This window comes from Mesoplodon densirostris, chromosome 20 (genome assembly GCF_025265405.1).
Source record: "Mesoplodon densirostris isolate mMesDen1 chromosome 20, mMesDen1 primary haplotype, whole genome shotgun sequence".
Lineage (NCBI taxonomy): Eukaryota > Metazoa > Chordata > Mammalia > Artiodactyla > Ziphiidae > Mesoplodon > Mesoplodon densirostris.
In genome coordinates, this window is record NC_082680.1 from 22,067,460 (window position 1) to 22,080,032 (window position 12,573).

Genomic DNA, 12,573 nt, shown 5'->3' on the forward strand with positions numbered 1-12,573 from the left:
ACCATCAATTTGTTCCATGAAAGAAGGACAATGAAGTAGGAATTTGTTCCAGGAATATGGGAAACAATTATCCAGCTTAGTAATTAGGGCCATGTCACCCTTGTAGACTTGACTTTAATTAGCTGTTTATTTGAATTAAGTAATTAATCGTTACATTGATTGTATTATTTAGTGCCTGTTGGTGAAGGATAATGTGTATGACCACAAAGGTTAGCTTAGCAATTTGAGAATGAGTGGGAGAAGCAGAGTTAAACTTTCCCATGTTATCAGTCACCAAATACCAACCAGCTCTCTGAAACGTGCAAAGCGCTGTCCTGGGTGCTTGTAATCGAGGTGCAGGGTCACGTATAAAGTGGCCAATGATTATTCTTCAAAATAGAACAGTAAGCAGAATCCCATGTTCACTGCACAGCCTCTGCTTCTCTTGTCTGTTTTTGTACGTAGGCTTTTCCTCTTCCAGAAATGCCCCAGCTTACAAAATAATCCTTCAAGGTTTATCTTTCTGATGACTTTATCCACTGTTTCCTCCAGATCTGCTGAATGGGAATATCCCCTCCTTTGCATAGCCATCCCTCATCACCAGTGTCCTCCAGAGCTCATACTCTACCTTGTATTCTAGTTGGCAGCTATTTGTCTCATCCCTGTTACTAAATTATATGTTCCCTGATGTGGTGAGTTGAATAGTGTCCCCTCCCAAATTCATGTCTGTCTGGAACCTCAGAATGTGACCTGATGTGCAAATAAGGTCTTTGCAGATATAATTAGTTAAGGATCTTGAGATGAGATCATCCTCGATTTAAGGGAAGGCCCTAAATCCAATGACGGGTGTCTTTGTAAGAAAGGAGAGGGAGATTTGGACACAGATGCAGAGCGAGTACAGCCATGGGAAGACGGAGGCAGAGATCAGCCACAAGCCAAGGAAAGCCAGGAGCCACCAGAAGCTGAAGTGCTCAGAGGCAAGGAAGGCTCCTCCCCTTGGGCTTTTGGAGGAAAAATGGCCCTGCTGACACCTTAATTCCAGATTGCTGGCCTCCAGCACTGTGAGAGAATAAATTTCTATTGTTTAAGCCACCAAGTTGGTGGTCATTTGTTATGGCAGCCCTAGGGAATTAATATACCTGAGTATACTCCTAGAGAAATGGAAATAAAAACAAAGATAAACAAATGGGACCTAATGAAACTTCAAAGCTTTTGCACAGCAAAGGAAACCATAAACAAGACCAAAAGACAACCCTCAGAATGGGAGAAAATATTTGCAAATGAAGCAACTGACAAAGGATTAATCTCCAAAATTTATAAACAGCTCATGCAGCTCAATAGCAAAAAAACAAACAACCCAATCCAAAAATGGGCAGAAGACTTAAATAGGCATTTCTCCAAAGAAGATATACAGACTGCCAACAAACACATGAAAGAATGCTCAACATCATTAATCATTAGAGAAATGCAAATCAAAACTACAATGAGATATCATCTCACACCAGCCAGAATGGCCATCATCAAGAAATCTAGAAACAATAAATGCTGGAGAGGGTGTGGAGAAAAGGGAACACTCTTGCACTGCTGGTGGGAATGTGAATTGGTACAGCCGCTATGGAGAACAGTATGGAGGTTCCTTAAAAAACTAAAAATAGAACTACCATACGACCCAGCAATCCCACTACTGGGCATATACCCTGAGAAAACCATAATTCAAAAAGAGACATGTACCAAAATGTTCATTGCAGCTCTATTCACAATAGCCGGAGCTGGAAACAACCTAAGTGTCCATCATCGGATGAATGGATAAAGAAGATGTGGCACATATATACAATGGAATATTACTCAGCCATAAAAAGAGACGAAACTGAGCTATTTGTAATGAGGTGGATAGACCTAGAGTCTGTCATACAGAGTGAAGTAAGTCAGAAAGAGAAAGACAAATACCGTATGCTAACACATATATACGGAATTAAAAAAAAATGTCATGAAGAACCTAGGGGTAAAACGGGAATAAAGACACAGACCTACTTGAGAATGGACTTGAGGATATGGGGAGGGGGAAGGGTAAGCTGTGACAAAGCGAAAGAGAGGCATGGACATATATACACTTCCAAACGTAAGGGAGATAGATAGTGGGAAGCAGCCGCAGAGCACAGGGAGGTCAGCTCGGTGCTTTGTGACCGCCTGGAGGGGTGGGATGGGGAGGGTGGGAGGGAGGGAGATGCATGAGGGAAGGGATGTGGGAACAGATGTATATGTATGACTGATTCACTTTGTTATAAAGCAGAAACTAATAAAAAAAAAAGAGGAAAGTCAAAAAAATAATAATAATAATATACCTGAGTATAATGTATGATTTTCCTTTGTATCTTCTCAAACTTACTCCTAAGCATTTGTGAAAATACTACATTTGCAAGTCATTCATCTCAGCTTTTATTTTTTTAAGCCATTGTGACTAAAGAAGCTCTTGTTAAAAAAAAAAGGAAGAAAAGGAAAGAAAAGAAAATCAAGGACCAAACAATGTCCAATGACATTAACTAGTTATGTTTCCCTTGATATGTGTCCTGGGAGGTGCCGTGCCTCTGGCGTGCAACATTGCTTGGATCAGGGTGAGAGCAGAGGCCCTGCTTAGTGCAGATACGCATCTGAATGAGGCCCTGACTGCTAGAGGGAGCCCAATCCTCGTAGTGACAGGGGCCTCCAGGAGAATCTAGATCCACTCTCTGTGACTCAGAGCGAGGCAGAGAGACTCCAGTTTCTGGATGCCTCGCTGGCTCCTCGAAGGGCATGTGAACAAGGCGGGCTTTCCCCAGTAGCCACGTGAGGTACACTCAGGAATTTGGAGCCAAGGATGACCTTATGTCCAGGCAGAATGGACTTTGTCATCATTTGAGTGTACGCACTTAAGAGGTTTCCCCAGCGGGCACAGAATCGACTCCCCCACCCAACTGTTTCTAGTGCATCAGCACCTTTGGTAGATCTGCTCAGAAACACACTAGTTTTCCAACGGCTCTTGATTGATCAAATAGAACTTATAATAGCTAACATATACTGAATGCCCCTCATGCGAAGAATTGTACTAAGCACCTTACACATATTTGATCATTAGATTCTCATGGCAACACTACAAAGTAGGTATTTAAAGCCCCCTTTTACAGAGGAGGAAACTTGAGCCTAGAGGTAAAACAACTCAAGCAAGGTCACACAAGGAGTAAGTTGTGCCTGCTCTCAAGCCCGGTCAGTCATTCTGCCTCCAAAGCCCAGGCTGCTAGTCCAAGCTACGACTGCTGTTCAAAGGACCTTTCTGCCTCAGGAAGGTAGGGACACTCATGCGGGCCTGAGTCACAGGAGAGAAAGGGAAGACAAAGGGGAGTGCAGCTGCTGAAACCAGCTTCAAGATTTCTTCCACATCTGGTGCCCCCAGGGACACACAAGGGCTGTTTAAGCAGGGTCATTTAGAAGTTCCTGAGTTGCTGACCGCATTAGCTGAGCAAGCCCCTAGGCACATATATCCTTTCTTCCTGCCCTGAGAACACTTTACACACCCTCTGAGATTTCTGCCCTGGAACCACGATGTGACTCCACCTACTTCACTTTGCTGAGCCTTTCCTAGGTGTCCTGGTCAACCAAGAGGATGAGGTTTTGCACTCCGGGGGCTAAATTCTCACTGGAGGGGTATGTGAGAATCCATGTTGGTGAGAACACAGGGAGGCCAGATGCACCCTTCCAGAGCCTCCTGCTTCTGTGTGGTTCATTCGGATTGAAATGTCCTGTCCTTGTTAGGCTTTTTCCCTCTCGTAACTATTAGTGTGACGGGCATCCCATTATTACTCTATTATTAGTCACACACCATGGGCAAATCACTATTTCAATCGGTATTGATTATAAATGATTACATCAACTGCTCTACAATTCTATAGTAATGTTTATCCTCAGGTCCCTCAAAAATAGGAAAAACAATAAAAAGCCCAGCAAGATTTCAGCCCAGAATCTGCCAGCACAGGGCTATTCCTTTGACATCTTGCTTCAGTGTCATTTCCTGGCGTCACAAGTTATTTAATGCTTACATGGTGATATCTGATCTTGCTTTCTATAGTCGCCCAGTGGCCACCGGAGCGCTCTCATTCAAACACAAGCTCATGTGAAACCAAAGAGAAGGCAGTTACACTGCAGGGCACCACACAGCTGTGCTTTGTAGTATTTGCCCAAATGGCTTCCTAGGGTAACAGCAATCACCAAAGCTCTCTGTTTTGAGTAAGCAGACTCCATTTTAATCACAGATGGCACTGAGCACTGTAGCCCTGTAAGCTATTCTAGAGTGGCACTGAAGCATCCCTTCTCAGCCTGGGCATCCCAGTATGGGAATGTGCACTCACCCACATGGATTACTGGTATTTTGTTGGCAAGCCTTAGGGAGTTGTTCCAGGGTGGGCTGGGAATGCAGCCATGAGGCCATTTATAAAGCAGACCTCAGCTCTCAAGGCAGATAGTAACATGTACTGCTTCCTGGAAAACTGGATTCCACAGCTGGATCTGGGTCTCTTGCCTACTGCCACTCTGTCCTCAGTCTGGAGGGTCGCAGTTTGCGCCATCATGGGCATTACCAGGCATTTGGTGGTCCTTATTTAAAAAGCCTGTGCTTTGGGGTTTGAGAGGAGAGCAGGAATAGTCTATCCCTTTAAAAAAAAAAAAAACCTTCTCAGACACCTGGCTCTGTAGCAATGTATCCATACCGATGCGTGGAGTGTGCCTGGTTGGTTCCATCTCCACCCATACATCTTTTGACTTCTTACAGCGGAGCAATTCACGAGAAAGGAAGAGACTGATGAACCAGCTCTCCTATACCAAGTTCCTGTGACACTTGAGTGTCTACTGCCTGAAAGTGAAGACTTGTTAAGGGCGAAAAGGACAACCATGGGTGAAGGAAGCGGACCCCAGGTGAGCAGGGCAATGATTCTAAAGCCCAGCCCTGTCCATGCTCTCTGGGGGGTGGGGGTGGGGATTGGCCCTCGGTTGCAGTAGCGGATGGAAGTCCAGGGGGACTGCCCTATGTGTGGTGCACACTCAAGGGAGCACTTGGCTTGGTGAGTCATCCAGTGCCTCCAGCTCCTCCAGGGGCCGTATCATAAGTGGCGCACCTCACTGGGTGGTAAGATTCATGCCAACTGATGGAATCACCACCCAGAGTTGTTAAAAGACCAAGATGTCAAACTGTTGGTGGCCACATTCCCACTGTCCAATCCAATTAAAATTAGCCTTTATTCTCATACATGGAAACTCAAGAGTGTCCACAGGTGTAGTTCTCATCATATGACTCAGACAAGCAGCGGTCTCTAAGCGTTCTCCAGATGAACACAGCCTGATTTCACGGAGGGCAGTGAGACTGGCTCATCATTCTGCATCTTCAAAAGCTTTCGCACTCTACGATTATCCTCGTGGACATGTACATCTGACTTGACATAGGTGATCTTAAAAACAAAAACAAACGAACGTTCCCTTGACCTACACTCTGGCCCAACCACGGCCCATCTCTCTGTTTCTCCTTAGAGGAAAACTCAAACGTTATGCATTATCACTGTCTCTAGTTTTCTCACCCTCCGTTCTCTCCCAACCAGCTTCTTCATTCCCAATTCTCTCAGAGGGGAACCGCTGACCTCCACTTACTTAATCCAGAGGCCAGTTCTCTGTTCCTTCTTACAAAACTTCCTACTAGCTATTGTCATGGTTGACCCCCTCCCTCCTCTTAAAACTTTTTCTTCTCCAGGGTCCCAGGATACCATGTTTTCTTGGTTTTCATCCTACCTACCATATTGTTACTTTTTCCCATTCTCTTCTGCCTGGCATCTTAATGTTAGATTCCCCTGGCATTGAATCTTCAGAGTTTTCTCTTCTCTTCCCTTTGTTCCTCTCCTCTCCCATTCCCCTCCCTCCTCTCCACTCTTTCTCCAGGTAATCTCTTTCAGTCTCATACCATCTATATATTCATGACTTTCAACTCTATCTTCCCAGTCCCCATCTTTCCCCTAAGGAAGCTGCCTCTATGACATCTCTGCTTGGATGTCTAATAGACACCTCAAATCAAAAGTCTTTGCATCCCTCCAAAGTCTATTTCTCCCCCAAGATTCTGTTGTGAGGCAAAGGACTCCTTCATCTACCCAGTTCTCAGATCCAAAAGCTAAGAATCGTTTACCTTTGACTCATTTTTTTCAGTTATATCCTGCGTTGAATGCCATAGTCCTATTTGCTCTAACTTCAGAATATATCCCAGAATCTAATTACATCTCACCACGTCCAAATCATTATCTCCTCCTAGACCGCAGCCAGAACTACTCTCTCTGGGTGTCCACACTTCCCCTACTGTACTGCATTCTCTACCTAACAGGCAAAATAACTTCTTAAGAGTGTAAATCTGCATATTGCTCTCTTGCTTAAATCTTGCTAATGGTGTCTAATCATATTACAGAATAAAATTTAAGCCACTTGCCATGTATGTAACCTGACCCCTGTCTATGTGATCTGACCCCATCCTCCTTGTCTCCATTCTCGGCTTTTTCTCTAGGCTCATTACACTGGCCTTCATTCTAGAGCTCAGGCAGCCCTGACCTGTGTCTGCCTCAGGGTCTTTGCACTTGCTGTTCCTTCTGCCTGGAATGCTTTCCCCCCAGACCGTGGCATAATTAACTCTGCATGGTTCAAGTCTCAGCTTTATGGTCACCTCCTAAGAGAGGATTTCCCCCACCTCAGTTTAAAGCAGCTCCCAAGCCTCATCATTCCCTATCTCATTACACTCTTTTCCTGCATGTGGATGAACACTCTCTTCTTGAAATTGTCTTTTTATTTGTTTACACTTATTTTTGTCTCCCCACACTAGAGTATGTAACAACCCTCTTGTCTGTCTCGTTCACCGCTATTTCCCTAACTTACACTAAAGCCTAGCTCATATCCTATGCTCAGTAAATACTTGTGTGAGGAAGTGCTCCCATTATGATAAATTCTCTACTGTGTTTCTGTTGCTGGTATGAAGCAACATGGCTTTTAAATCTGGCAGCACAGAAGAATTACCTAGACATGCTTTTCATAATTCATACTCTTGGGCCCCATCCCAGGATCTATTGACGTGCCGTTGAAAGTGTCCTGATCTTCCCATTCACTCTGATGAAACGTCTTGAATTGGCAAAGACAAGGACGGGGGGTTAAGTTTCAGGCCAATGGAATCTGGGTTAAGCGGTCCTGTGAGTCCTTTAGATTGCAGTCGGGTCTGGGGGTGGAGAGAGATGGGAAGTTGGACTCCGTGGCATGGGCCCGTCTGGCTGTTGAGAGCCACGGTCCGGTGTGGGAGCTGAGTGATTCTGTGAATTCCCAAGGCACCTATTCGCTCAAGGAGAACTCTTTACCTCACTGTGTCCTTCAGCATCCTGATCTAGAACTCTGCTCTTCAATACAGTAGCCATGATTTAAATTTGAATGAGTTAAAATTAAGGTATTTGAATCAAATTTATTAAAATTAAAATAGGATAAGATGAAAAGTTCCATTCTTCAGTCCCACTGGCCACATTTTAAGAACTCACTCACCATGTGGGCGAGCGGCTGCAGTATCTGACAGTGCACTCCCGTCCGTGTAGAAAGTTCCGTTGGACAGTGCTCGTCTGGAAAATGGGCTCCTGGGACATTTAGGGCATCCACCTGCTGTTGTGATTGCTTGAAATGCTAGCCCTGTCAGATCTACATGGAACTAAGCTCTACCCTGGCTAAGCAATGGGTCTCGTGAGGCCTGGGAATTTCAATTGAGCAGGTGAGAAGCTGATGAAAACAACTTGTAAAAACGTGTGCCAGCAGACTTGCCCACTCACAGAGGAGATGCACATTTTCACAGAAATACACTTTCGTTGCTTCCGAGGACATGGGGACAGCACATCTCTGGGACAGGGAGGGCACTTTCCTTAGCTTGTTCTCCTTGAACTCTGAGTCCAAGGTCACTCATGGGAATATCACTGGGATTTGTTAGATAACTGTTTCTTAGGCTTACATGTTTTATCCCCAGTGACAGGATTAGTCACTCTAAGGCAGGGGAAATGCCTTATCTCCTCCTTGGCATTTCACATAGAAACGGCAAACACTAGCACTTAGTCTAACTTGCACTATAATGAGCTCTGTACATGCCTCTTTTTGTTTGCTCATGAGGTTCTCAAGGGCAAGGATTATATCTTATTCCCTTCACTGCAGCAGCTGGTACTATGCATGATGCATAATTGTTTCTATACAAATTGGATGGATAGGTGGATGGATGGACAGGTGAATAGGTGGATGGATGGATGGATGGATGGAGGGACCCAGAGCCACACTGATGGAAGATTCCACATTCCCATGATATTACCATTTCTAGCAACACATCATTTCTCATCTCAGGACTTCAGAGGAATTCAGCATTATTCTCTCTTCTGAAGATGAGGAGATGATGATCTTACAAGTCAACAGTGAGTAGATGAGTGAGGAAAAGCTTTTCCAATGTCATCAGAGCATCCTCATAGGACTTTATGGGAGAAGCCATTTCCTCTCTCTCTCTCTCTCTCTCTCTCCCTCTCTCTTTCTCTCTGGTAGAAAGCCCAGCTAGAGAAAGAACAAATTTAGCTCAAAAAGAAACATGGTAATAGGGAACTTTCATGAGAAATTGCTTATGTGCCTTTTGAAACATTCAGGTTCCCAGAGCATTTGGGGTTACTCTTTTAAGAACCCAATTCTGAGTGCTTATTATAGACTTTTGAATCCTCTATCCCCACATGGTGTCTCAGAGAAAGAGGAGGATGAGCTTGCACGTTGCACAGCAGGGAGCTACATGAGATCACAAAACCAGGCATAGGCCAGCTCTGAGCCACCTGGCGACGGAGGCAAGTTTGTCAGGGGCACATTCCTTATCTCCTTTTTGTCGTTCATGACCGTGAGGCTGCGACATGAGTGGGAAACCCAGTGATGCTTGTGTAAGACAGCGTGAGCAGGCTGGTCCCCACTCCCCACACACGTTTTCATGTGAAATGATCGCTCCCATAAGTGTCGCTTGCTTTTCTTTTTTTTTTTTTTTTTGTCATCCTTTTCTGACTCTAAAAATAATCCACGTTCATTATAGGCATACAGAAAGGTATAAAGAAAACTAAAAATGCTTGCAACCCTGCTATCCTGAGTTTCTGTTGCATATATTTTAGTGTATTTCCTCCTTATCCTTGACCTGTGCATATATGATATAAATATGTTATATCTTTTTTAAAGTAATTAGAATCATGTTCACACTTCGTTACTTGATCTTTAGATTTGACAATGCATTATTATGAGTATACCTCCATGCCATTCAAAGCAAAGTGATACGCAGTAAAAAAAAAAAAAAAAAAAGACCCTTCTCCCCTGCTGCAAGATGTATAGGCTGTAACTAAAGTATTATTTAGAGGAAATTTTGTGGTTTTAAATTATATTAGAAAGAAGAAACGCTAAAAATTCAAGAGTTAAACATCTAATTTAAGAAGTCAAGAGAGGAGTAGCAGAAATAACAAGGTTCCAAAGAGGAAGTTAAACTAAAGTCATGAATACAGGAATGTTTTAGATGGGTCTGTTGTATCTTTTTTTCCATTCTGTGCTTTGGACTCTTTGATCCTTATATTTTATTTTATTATTATTTTATTTTTTTTTGCGGTACGCAGGCCTCTCACTGTTGTGGCCTCTCCCGTTGCGGAGCACAGGCTCCGGACGCGCAGGCTCCGCGGCCATGGCTCACGGGCCCAGCCGCTCTGCGGCATGTAGGATCCTCCCGGACCGGGGCACAAACCCGTGTCCCCTGCATCGGCAGGCGGACTCTCAACCACTGTGCCACCAGGGAAGCCCGAAATTAATTTTAATAATATATTTTATGTAATCAAATTATTATCACTGCAACAGATAATTAAAAACATAATAATGAGCTCATTTACCTTCTATTTTCATGTTAAGACTTGGAATTCAGCTCATCTCAATTCAGAGTAGCCACTTTGAAGTGCTCAGTAGTCACATGGGGGCTGGTGGCTACCGTATTAGACAATGAACATAAAGGGTTATATCACGTGGTCCCTGGGAGCTTATAAACATGCACCCTTATCCTGTATTCGGTGCAGTGCAGCAGGGGAGGGTGGAGTGGTTTACCTGTTCAGACCCCACTGGAAAGAGATGGGAACTTCGCTGGAGTTTGGTGCCGGCTACTAGTACTAGGTGGGTTTGACAGAGCTCTCCCCTCCTTTCAGGTTCTGGTTAACTAGCAACTTGGCTACCCAACCAGACAGTTCAGAACTAACCCCTGATGGCTCACAACACAGATCCCACAAGGCCAACTGGGCCAACCCACATTCACATAGCCCCTCTTAGAGTATTTGCAAGGCCTCCATTCAGCCCAGATTTAGAGGGATGACACAAGGTGGGGCAGCCTGAAACTGGCCCTCTGGATGGTCCCTGTAGATCTCCTCCGCTTAAGGATTCACGTGAAGGCTTAGTCAGGACCAGGCCAGGAGCAGGACTGGTTCAGACACACCACTCTTGCCACTCCTGGAGGGAAGTTTGGCCTAAACATCCCCAGTTTAGGGGTGCAGTTCTGAAAGCGCCTCCGCCCTTCACATGCAGCTAGCGCCTCCCCCCGCCACCCCCTTCCCAGAGGCAGCTGCAGCCGGCACACCTCAGCCCGCACTGGCTCGGATGCCTGCTCCGTGTATTCATCTAGCCCTCCTGGCCTCCCACGCATCCTCCAGACCTCTGATCCCCAGGCTCTAATCCCTGGCTTCAAATTCACATCTAGATCCCTTCAGAGATTCCTGTGTGGTTCTCTGACCTTTAACTTCTTGCTCAAGTCTGCTTTCCTGATCCTGCAGTCTCTTAAGTGTGGGCAGAAGTTCTTCTCTGCCACAGGGACCCTGGGGAGCCCTCACCAGCCAGGCTGGCCCAGGCTTTCCCTGCCTCCCCTCCCCACTCGTTGGCATTAGAGAGCCACTTGGGTGCGATGAATCCAAGGCTAACCCCTGCCGCCAAGGTCCCGGGAAGCCCCTGATAGAAGGGCCAAGGGTGGGTCTCACAGCCCGGCCCTCGTCAAGGCCTCTCCGCTCCCACCATCTGCCCCACCTCTGTGTCGGAGCTACTGTGCTCACTTCAGAATGCTCAACTTCTACATCGGCAGAGTCTCAAAATTCACACCTAGAACGTTTCGATGTTAACTTCCATTCTTTCTTTCAGTATTGACACTGCACAAACCCATGCAACACAAGAATTTTTCTCTCTATGGGAGCTGAATACTACATCAGATCGCTTGCTATGTGATAACTTCTTTTGCAACCTTGGGTCTCTTTGGAGGTGAGGGCTTGAGAGAGACTCAGTACATGCACAGGCATGAATGGGATTGTTCAGATAAACCTGTACTTACCATAATTTCTGTGAAGATTTCCAGAGCATACACTTCAGGGGAGGGTAAGGAGTTCTACTATTACCTGCATTCCCTAAAAATCCACTGGTTTTGGTCTCCGTTTTTGCTCAGCCCCAAGTAAAGAAATATTTAAAAATAGAAACCCTGAGACATTTCCGTTGTTCGGAACCAGATGATCACCGACGCTGAAATGTCCCAGCTTTCCACTAGGGGGAGACTCTAACGCAGTCCAGGCGCCAGGAGGAGCTGTCGTGGAAGGTACTGAACTGGTGGCGCAGTGGTTAAGAATCCTCCTGCCAATTCAGAGGACACGGGTTCGAGCCCTGGTCCGGGAAGATCCCACATGCCTCGGAGCAACTAAGCCCGTGTGCCACAACTACTGAAGCCCGCGTGCCTAGAGCCCGTGCTCTGCAACAAGAGAAGCCACTGCAGTGAGAAGCCCATGCACTGCTAGAAGAGTAGCCCCCGCTCACCGCAACTAGAGAAAGCCCGCGTGCAGCAACAAAGACCCCACGCAGGCAAAAATAATAAATAAATTTATAAAAAGAAAAGAAAAGAAATGGGATATTGGGTGTGTGTCTTCTAACTGGAAACAACTCTTTTCTGTATATTGGCTTTGATATGACTTTGTGGTAAGATTTAATTTGGGTGCTGTCAGAGTGGATGTCCAGCCCCTAGTTTTTTGTAGTTTAAAAAGCTTAAACACTTTCTCTGCAGCCCAGGGCTTTTTTCCCCCTCATTCTCTATTACCAAATAATACATATAATTGTCCCTTCTCTCTGGCTGAGCTGGGTACACCCAGAGTCAAACGAGTGGGTGGGCCCATTCCTCTAAGTGTTGGACAACTCAGTGTCAACCTCACAAAAGCCCAGTGTCCGCCAGGCCTCTCTGGAAACTGTGACCTTCTCATTCAGTCTGACCAGCCGTGTACTGCGAAGGCTACTCAATGCCAAGTCTACTTGGTACATTTATCACTTTGCCTGTATTAAAAATGCTTAAAAAGAAATGGGGTCGTCCTTGCATTTTGAATTTTTTCTTCTCTTTTTACTTACTGTTTGAAAACCAGTGAGTAAAAGGTCTTTGCTTCTAGGGCAGTGACGTGGAGATGCTCTATTCCGATGGGAGGAGGTGCTGGGGTGGTGGGAAGAGCATCAGTCTGGAGCCAGAAG